At 41.3% G+C, this 10,040-nt stretch overlaps 1 pseudogene; it reads right to left on the bottom strand.

Moving 5' to 3' along the window:
- Nucleotides 1-4,623: 4,623 nt before the first annotated feature.
- On the bottom strand, nucleotides 4,624-8,014 carry LOC133242479 (PRELI domain-containing protein 1, mitochondrial-like; annotated as a pseudogene).
- Between the last annotated feature and the right edge of the window lie 2,026 nt (nucleotides 8,015-10,040).

The raw sequence follows: 10,040 nt of genomic DNA, 5'->3' as shown, positions 1-10,040 counted from the left end.
GGAAAAACAAATAGATCAATGGAATAGAACAAACAGGCCAGAATTAGATCCAAACACATATAGTAAACTGATTTTTAGCAAAGGTGAAAGTGCTATGTAATGGAGAAAATAGTCTTTTTGAGAAAACAAAATGGTGCTGTATTAGCTATTTGTACACCCAGGTTCCTAACAGTATTGTTAACAGTACGCAAAGAGTGATGGAACCAAAGTGACCATCAACAGAAAAAGTGATAAGCAAATTTGGTATACACATATATTATTCAGCCTTAAAAGGGAAGAAAAGTCTGGCATATGCTACAATACAGATGAACTTTGAGGGTATTATGCTAAATAAGTCAGACAAAAAGACACATACTATATAATTACACTTATATAAGATATCTACCGGAGAAGGCAATGGCACCCCACTCCAGTACTCTTGCCTGGAAAATCCCATGGATGGAGGAGCCTGGTGGGCTGCAGTCCATGGAGTCGCTAAGGGTTGGACACGACTGAGCGACTTCCCTTTCACTTTTCACTTTCATGCATTGGAGAAGGAAATGGCAACCCACTCCAGTGTTCTTGCCTGGAGAATCCCAGGGACGGGGGAGCCTGGTGGGCTGCCATCTATGGGGTCACACAGAGTCGGACACGACTGAAGTGACTTAGCAGCAAGATATCTACAGTAGTCAAAAGCAGAAGAAAAAAAAAGAGTATTAAAAAGCAGAGACATTACTTTGCCAACAAAGGTCCGTCCAGTAAAAGCTATGGTTTTTCCAGTAGTCATGTATGGATGTGAGAGTTGGACCATAAAGAAAGCTGAGTGCCAAAGAATTGATGTTTTTGAACTGTAGTGTTGGAGAAAACTCTTGAGAGTCCCTTGGACTGCAAAGAGATTCAACCAGTTCAGCCTAAAGGAAATCAGTCCTGAATATTCATTGGAAAAACTTATGCTGAAGCTGAAACTCCAATACTTTGGCCACCTGATGCAAAGAACTGACTCACTGGAAAAGCCCCTGATGCTGGGAAAGATGGAAGGTGGAAGGAGAAGGGGATGACAGAGGATGAGATGGTTGGATGGCATCACTGACTCAATGGAGATGAGTTTGAGTAAACTCCGGGAGTTGGCTATGGATAGGGAGGCCTGGCATGCTGCAGTCCATGGGGTCACAAAGAGTCGGACATGACTGAGCAACTGAACTCAAAGCACTAGTCAAATTTATGGAAACAGTAAAATGATGGTTAGCAGGGGCTGGAGGAGAGAAAAATGGGGAAATGTTCTTTACTGGGTATAGAATTTCAGATTTACAAGATGAAAACATTCTAGAGATTGGTTATACACAACATGAAAATATTTAACACTTCTGAAAATATTTAACACTACTAGAAATGGTAATGCTTCCCTGGTGGCTGTGACAAAGAACCCACTTGCCAATGCAGGAGACAAGGGTTTGATCCCTGGGTCAGGAAGATCCCTTGGAGAAAGAAATGGCAATTCACTCCAGTATTCTCATGGACAGAAGAGCCTGGCAGACTATAGTCCATAGGGTGGCAAGAGTCAAGCACAACTTACCAACTAAACCACCAACAGAAATCGTAAAATAATAAATTTTATGTTATGATTTTTACCACAATTTTTAAATTTAAATTTTTTAAAATAAAAAATTGTGCCAGAAAAACCACTAGTAGACTAGTGGTTTTCTGGAGCAGGGTTAGGGATAACAGAGATTAACAGTAAATGTGAATGAAAGATTCTCTTGGAGTGATGAAAGTGTTCTAAAATATTCATAGCAATTGTTGCAGAACTTGGTAAATTTATTTTTGAATCATGACTGATTTGTAAACTTTAAAAGGGTTAATTATATGCAAAATGTTTCCATAAAGTTCTTATTAAAATAAATAATTCAGGAACACTATTAATAAGCAATATCTGCTTTATTATAAATTATCCTTAGATTATGATACCAAAAGCATGATTTATAATAGAAAAAAAAGGACAAAATGGACTTTATGATATTTACCACCTCCCAGAGTAATGGAAATAAAAGCAAAAATAAACAAATGGGACCTAATTAAACTTAAAAGCTTTTGCACAATGAAGGAAAATATAAGCAAGGTGAAAAGACAGCCTTCAGAATGGGAGAAAATAATAGCAAACAAAGCAACAAAGAATTAATCTCAATATTATATAAGCAGCTCATGCACCTCAATTCCAGAAAAATAAACGACCCAATCAAAAAATGGACCACAGAACTAAATAGACATTTCTCCACAGAAGACATACAGATGGCTAACAAACACATGAAAAGATGCTCAACATCACTCATTATCAGAGAAATGCAAATTAAAACCACAGTGAGGTACCATCTCATGCTGGTCAGAATGGCTGCTATCCAAAAGTCTACAAGCAATAAATGCTGGAGAGGGTGTGGAGAAAAAGGAACCTTTTTTCACTGTTGGTGGGAATGCAGACTAGTACAGCCACTATGGAGAATAGTGTGGAGATTCCTTAAAAAATTGGAAATAGAACCCCCATATGACCCAGCAATCCCACTGCTGGGCATACACACGGAGGAAACCGGAATTGAAAGAGACACGTGTACCCCAATATTCATCGCAGCACTGTTTATAATAGCCAGGACATGGAAGCAACCTACATGTCCATCAGCAGATGAATGAATATGATTCTGTGGAGAGTTTAGTGTGAATACCAATTCACTCCACAACGGAATATGATTCAGCTATTAAAAAGAATACGTTTGAATCAGTTCTAATGAGGTGGATGAAACTGTAGCCTATTATACAGAGTGAAGTAAGTCAGAAAGAAAAACACCAGCGCAGTATATTAACGCATATATATGGAATTTAGAAAGATGGTAACAATGACCCTATACGCAAGACAGCAAAAGAGACACAAATGTAAAGAACAGACTTTTGGACTCTGTGGGAGAAGGCGAGGGTAGAATGCTTTGAGAGAATAGCATTGAAACATGTATATTACCATACATAAAATAGATCGCCAGTCCAAGTTCAATGCATGAGACAGGGCACTCAGGGCCGGTGCACTGGGATGACCCTGAGGGATGGGATGGGGAGGGAGGTGGGAGGGATGTTCAGGATGGGGGACACATGGCTGATTCATGACAAGGTATGGCAAAAATCACTACAATATTGTAAAGTAATTAGCCTTCAATTAAAATTTATTAATTTTTAAAAAAAGAAAAAGAAAAGCTACAAACATGAAGATGTATGCAAATCACACAGCCAATAAGACATGTTCATAATGTATAAAGAACTCTCAAAGCTCAACAGTAAGAAAACAAATAATCCAATTTTAAAACATACAAAGAACCTGACCAGATACAAATGGAAAAAAATAGACAGATGTTAAACATCATTAGCCATAGGGAAATGCAAATTGAAACAATGACAAGATACCACTACGTACCTATTATAACACCTGAATAAAAAACAATACCAAGAGTTTATGAGGATGCAAGAAACTACAACTCTCATATACTGCTCATGGGATCATATATACTGGCAAATGATTTGGCCATTTGTTACAAAATTAACCATAAAGTCTATCATAATGATACAGCAATCCCACCCCTGGGTATTTATTCTAAAGAAAATTGGTATTCACACTAAACTCTCCACAGAATATTTCTTGAGATTCTGTTCATAACTGCCCAAAACTGGAAGCAATCCAAATGACCATTAACGAGTCAATGGATAAACAAACTGTGGTAAATCCATATAATGGACTATTACTTGGCAATAATAAAGAATGAACATATCACAACATGGATAAATCTCCAGAGAACTGCTGAGTGAAAGAAGCCAGTCTTAAAAAGGTTACATACTGTATGTATGTTCCAAACTGTGGGAAATTCTTAAAGAGATGAGAATACCAGACTACCTTACCCCCTCCTGAGAAACCTGTATGCAGTTCAAGAAGCAACAGTTAGAACAATACATGGGAAAATGGACTGGTTCCAAAGTGAGAAAGGAGTACATCAAGGATGTATATTGTCACCCTATTTAATTTCTATGCAGAGTACATCTTGCCAAATGCTGGGCTGCATAAAGCACAAGCTGGAATCAAGATTTCTGGGAGAAATATCAATAATCTCAGATATGCAGATGACACCACCCTTATGGCAGGAAGCAAAGAAGACTAAAGAGCCTCTTGATGAAAGTGAAAGAGGAGAATGAAAAAGTTGGCTTAAAACTCAACATTCAGAAAACTAAGATTATGGCATCTGGTCCCATCACTTCATGGCAAATACATGGGGAAATAATGGAAACAGTGAGAAACTTTATTTTCTTGGGCTCCAAAACTACTGCAGATGGTGACTGCAACAATGAAATTAAAAGTTGCTTCTCCTTGAAATGGACAGGGAGGCCTGGTGTGCTGTGATTCATGGGGTCGCAAAGAGTCGGACATGACTGACAGACTGATCTGATCTGATCTGATGATTGGATTCTGAGTCAGCAGCTTATATTATTTACTAATACCTTGTGCTTATTTATATCTATCTGGGCTCTGTCTTGTGTGTATTATTTACATTTCACAATGTAATTCTATTGTGCTCCTCCAATTACATATTTCATTAAATCACATAATAACCAGTTAAAAAAAAAAAAAAAAAGCTATGACAAACCTAAACAGCATATAAAGGAGCAGAGACATTACTTTGCTGACAAAGGTTTGAACAGTCAAGGCTATGGTTTTTCCAGTGGTCATGTATGGATGTGAGAGTTGGACCATAAAGAAGGCTGAGTGCCAAAGAATTGATGGTTTTGAACTGTGGTGCTGGAGAAGACTCTTGAGAGTCCCTTGGACAGCAAGGAGATCAAAGCAATCAATCCTAAAGAAAATCAACCCTGAATATTCACTGGAAGGGCTGATGCTGAAGCTCCAATACTTTGGCCAACTTATGTGAATAGCCCAATTGTTAGAAAAGCCCCTGTTGCTGGGAAAGATTGAAGGTGGGAGAAGGGGACAACAGAGGATGAGATGGTTGGATGTCATCACCAACTCAATGGACATGAGTTTGAGCAAGCTCCAGGAGATAGTAAAGGATAGGGAAGCCTGGTGTGCTGCAGTCTGTGGGGTCACAGAGAGTCTGAGATGACTGAATGACTGAACAACAATTGTATGATTTCATGAATATGACATTCTGGAAAAAAAAACTATAGTGATAGAAAACTGATCAGTTGTTTACACAGCGAATAGAGGTTAGAAGTGAGTAGAGGGTTTAACTCAAATGGAACAGCATAAGGGAGCTTTCAGAGGAGAGGGAACTATTCTGTATCTTCATTGTGGTGGTAGTTTTGTGATTCTATGTGTGTGTAGAACTCAAAAATGCACACCAAATAAGACAACTGCACTGTATGATAATTTTTTTTTAAATTTCAATAAGTATTTATTGAGTGCCTGTTACACGTAAGATTTTGTTTCATATACTTGGGACACATCAGAGCATAAAACAACAGTCCCTGCCATCACAGAGCTTACAGTCTAGCATTTACAACGATTTCACCTGGATGCAGTCACCCTGGGCAAGTCACTGGGCCTCTGTCTTCAGCCACCTGATGCAGGAGTAAGGAGGCCGAGCTCACACATGGGTAACTGACCAGCTGTGCTGGAGATGCCAAACAGGGCACCTACTCCCAGCCCACCATCCACACAGTCAACAAGACTGAAAGTTGGCTTTTAATAATAAAGTACAGGAGGAGAGGGCACAGGGACTGGAGCCGGTAGTCTGCTAGGCTGCTGCCTCAGGGCCTGGGCTGGCTACATGAACTGCTACTGCTGCTGCTGCTTCTTCGTGGCTGCCTTGCTGGCAAGGTCCTTGGCATTCTCCGTAGCTGCCACTGCCATCTCCTTGGCCTTCTCCTTGGCTTCCTTGGCTGTTTCACCAAGGGTTTTGGGAGGAGCCTTACCTTGCAGCTTGGCCAAGATGTATTCAAAACCTTTCATAGTCATGGTCATGTTGCTTTTGAACCATGCAAGACCAAATTCCTGAACATCTCTGGAGATGCCAAATAAGCCAGAGGAGACCCAGGTTTCCTGGCAGATTTCAGTCCAGCCACTGTTGTCAGAATTCACACAGTAAACACATCATTCCTCCACCACCATCAGCTGGGTGTGGTTGATGTTCCAGATGAAGGTGGCCATGGTTTGGTTTCATGGGTCCACAATAGAATCTTCCAGGATGTACACTGAGTGAGCAACACTGGCAAGAAACAGTTGCTCAGCCCAGCGGGGCATCCTATTCATCTTGGTCAGGAGTCCTCGGACAGAAGCTTCTGGTCAGAGGTCACCTCTCGGTGCACTATGTCTTCCATCAAGGCATGTTTACTACAGGGATTTGGGACCACTGCCAGAAGGCAGCAAACACTTGCTCCCACGAACTCCAGAGCATGCTCTGGCCCAAGAAATACTCCACCATCATCCTGGCCAGGGCGGGCTCAGTGCCGGGGCAGCATTAGGCGTGTGGAGCCCTGGGGGCATGTGGAGGCCAGGCTGGAGCTCAACGCTCGGCCACCAGGCTAGCAGCAACTCAGTTGCTATAGCGCTGCACCCAACCAGCCACCGCCACCGCTGCCATGAGGGATAACTTTGAAAATAGAATGAAAAACTAATCCTGATTCAAGGAGGTTAAATGATAAATTTTATGTTATGCATTTTATCTCAATTTAAAAAAATCAATGCATCAATCAATCCTAGTTCAATCACTTTCAGTTCTCTGACCCCAGGTAACTTGACTTCATTTTATCTGTACATAAAATGTGAATAATAAAACTGCCTACCTCATAATCTTATCATGAGAATTAGATACAAATTTTATATAATATGCTTGCCATATGACAAGGGTTCAGTAAATGTTATTAATTTTACCCTGTAGATAATTTCTCCCTTTTGAATCCATCCTAAACAAGTCCTTGAGAATATTTTTATTAATATATATGCACCTTCATTTTTTTCTATCCCTCCACAAGGTGTTGTCTATTCAGCAAACAGGTGGACCCCCAGGAGAGACTCAAATTCCTACTAATGAGTCCTTCAGTCAATTTCCAGCCATGGTCCATAAGAATTTGCCCCATTCCCAGGGCATCATGCTTACACTAAGCCTCCTCTTCTGGAGACAGAGTCTTTTACACCAGGCAGTCCTGCCATCACCCCTGTATCCCAGGTATATTCCCCTCTCTAAAAAAGTTACCACTGATGTTTCACTATAACCTTAACAGAGAGGGATTCTAGATTCACCAGTGGAGAATAACAAGAGCAAAGCAACGAAATGAATAGAAAGGTAGGATATTAGACATATTTTTCCAACTTCACCGTTGGTCAAGGACCAACTATTTCAGCCCATTTTTCTTTAACAATCCCCTCACCCAAATTGAGACATGGAATTTATCCCAGTCCACCCTATCATCTAGGAAAATCTTCAAAAAAAGTGAAACACTGGGTCTAGCTACTGGGTTTGATATTGGATGCAACATTTGTGCAGGCCACAGCTCTGACAAATCTGTTCTATGCAACAAATTATTATTTACTCTGTTCATCATTATCCTGCACTCTGTCTCATTTGCAACAACATGTTTCAGATGCTATTTGCTCCATAATGTCCCACTGAGAAACAAGGCATGCATCATGCCCCCAACAGTAGCTCCCAGAGCATACAGTTGCCAGCATCAGAACCCATCATAAAGAAATTTCCATCTCCCGCCCCCTCATGATCAAACTGGGGCTTCAGCCCACACAGATCTGTCACTCTGAGAAGGCTCCCCAGTCACAGCATCATCTTTGCCAAGGAAGAACAGAGAAAATTTCATCTCAGAGCTACACAAAGTTAACTTTTCTATTCTAGCCTGTATTTTAGCAGCACTGTCTTCTTAGAACAATTATCTCAAAAGTACAAACTCAGTTTTCACCTAAAGTGGAAAACTGATTTGGAAAAGGAGTGTCCTGGACTAAGTTCACACCAGATCCTAAAATCATATTGCAAAAGAACCAAACCGTAGAATGGTGGAATACAGAATGTAAGATTTGGCTTAATCAAAAAAGGGGGGGGGGAGGAAACAAAATCTCCTTTGACAGGCCCCCTCCTGAACTTGTCATCTGAGAAGAAAAAGAAATATTCTTTGAAAAAGAATTAAATATGGGGTTTCTATCATGCCATTCTGCTATCCCAAAATAGTAGCACTAACACTGATTCACAAACATACGCTGCAATCAAAACCTTAACCCATGCTCTCAGCATCAGTTCAAAGGTCCTCCCTTTCAGGAAGCTTCTTTAAGCAGCCTGACCCGTATCTCATTTTCTGTCCCAACCTCCCTAGCATAAGTTTATAACTGTGTTGTGTGCTGCGCAGTCATGGTGGGAAAAAACGTAAGGTTTCCCTTCCCAATTAAATGGTAGGCTCAAGAGCAAGGAGTTTGTTTATAACATCCCTGTCGGTAGGTGATTCTCAAATGCTTGCTGCTCAACTATAAAACACTGAAGGGAAGTCGTTCAGTCATGTCCGACCCTCAGCAACCCCATGGACTGCAGCCCACCAGGTTCCTCCGTCTGTGGGATTTTCCAGGCAAGAGTGCTGGAGTGGGATGCCATTGCCTTCTCCGATAAAACACTGAAGTGCTAAGGAAACTTAAGCAACCCTGGCTCCCACTGGGTCTACAGAGACTCACTTACAGAGGGCCACCCATGAAACCATTTCAGTGTTGAGAAGACGGTACCTACCAACAATCTATACAATCCAGAAAGCTGTTTGTTGCTATCATATTAATGAAAAATTGTCCCAAATGCTCAATACCAAACATTTAAATATGGAGATTCATGTACTCACAGGGAGATAGAGGCAATGCAGCCCATTGAAATGCTTAAAGGAGATCTGTGCTGGAGGAGGCAGAATGTGGGTTGGAAATCTTGCCTTGCTTATTATGCCTTCTTTCACTGCTCATATCCACAAATGTAACATTTTGCAAGTAACAGAGTTCAAAGGCCAGTATTACCTCAGGTCCAACAGACTAAAAGTGGGTGTTCCTCTATGTTTTGGGGAAGAAAAAGTTCCAGTGGCACAAATTCATCTGCAAGTTTTGTGTCAATGCCAAGACTGTAGTACAAGTATAACAGGAACAGGGGAAGGTGCCTGGACTGGGAAAGCCAAAGCAAGAGATGTATATATACAGGGCAAAGTATAGGTATGAGCAGGTAAACCAAAAGCAGGAGGTCACAGTGGACGAGGGCAGAAGTCGGACAGGTCATGAGGAGTCTGGAAACACATGGGTACCAGACAGCGAGGCAAGAATTGACTTGACCAATTAAAGTAAATACAATGGATGTGGAGGCAGAGTCCCAGTTATGCCACAGGTTGTATCTCCAACAGCCTAAACTCCTTTATCTATGAAACAGGGACAGTTAAACCTACCTAACTGCCTACCTCACATGCAGTCATAGGGAGCAAAGGAGATAAAGCACATCTGAACATGCCTGCTAAATTCTAAATCACTGTTCAAATGTAGGTGACTGCTGTGATGAGATCATTTTGTGGACAAGGAGAAGTATGTGGCACTACCGGACTGGTAAGCCCAGTAGTGAGTCCAGAACTTGCATCACAGACCACAGAAATGCAAAAATAGATCACAGCAGCAGAGAGAAGATTCCTAGAGTAGCAACAACAAAGAGGCCATGAAACTAACATCCTTCCACTGCAGGAAGTATCTTACATAAGCTAAGGCAGGACACAAAGAAAAGGCAAGACTTTCTCTTCCCTCTTAACAGAATAAAAGTAATATCATGCATTTTTGAGCACCTACTGTGGACCCATATGGGATTGCAGGAGGAAGGGGAGGAGACCCATGAGGGAGTGGGCTGACCTGTTCCTTGCCTCAGTGAGTGGCACTAACACCCACTCAGTGGTCCAAACCAGAAACCTGAGAGTCAATTCTAGACTTCTCCTCCCTGCCTCTGGCCCTTCTCATCCGATCAATCAGTAAGTCCTATCGATTTTGCTCCCAAACACCTCTAAAATCTGTGCTTTCTCTC

This window comes from Bos javanicus, chromosome X (genome assembly GCF_032452875.1).
Source record: "Bos javanicus breed banteng chromosome X, ARS-OSU_banteng_1.0, whole genome shotgun sequence".
NCBI classification, from domain to species: domain Eukaryota; kingdom Metazoa; phylum Chordata; class Mammalia; order Artiodactyla; family Bovidae; genus Bos; species Bos javanicus.
This window is presented reverse-complemented; position numbering and strand designations above follow the sequence as displayed.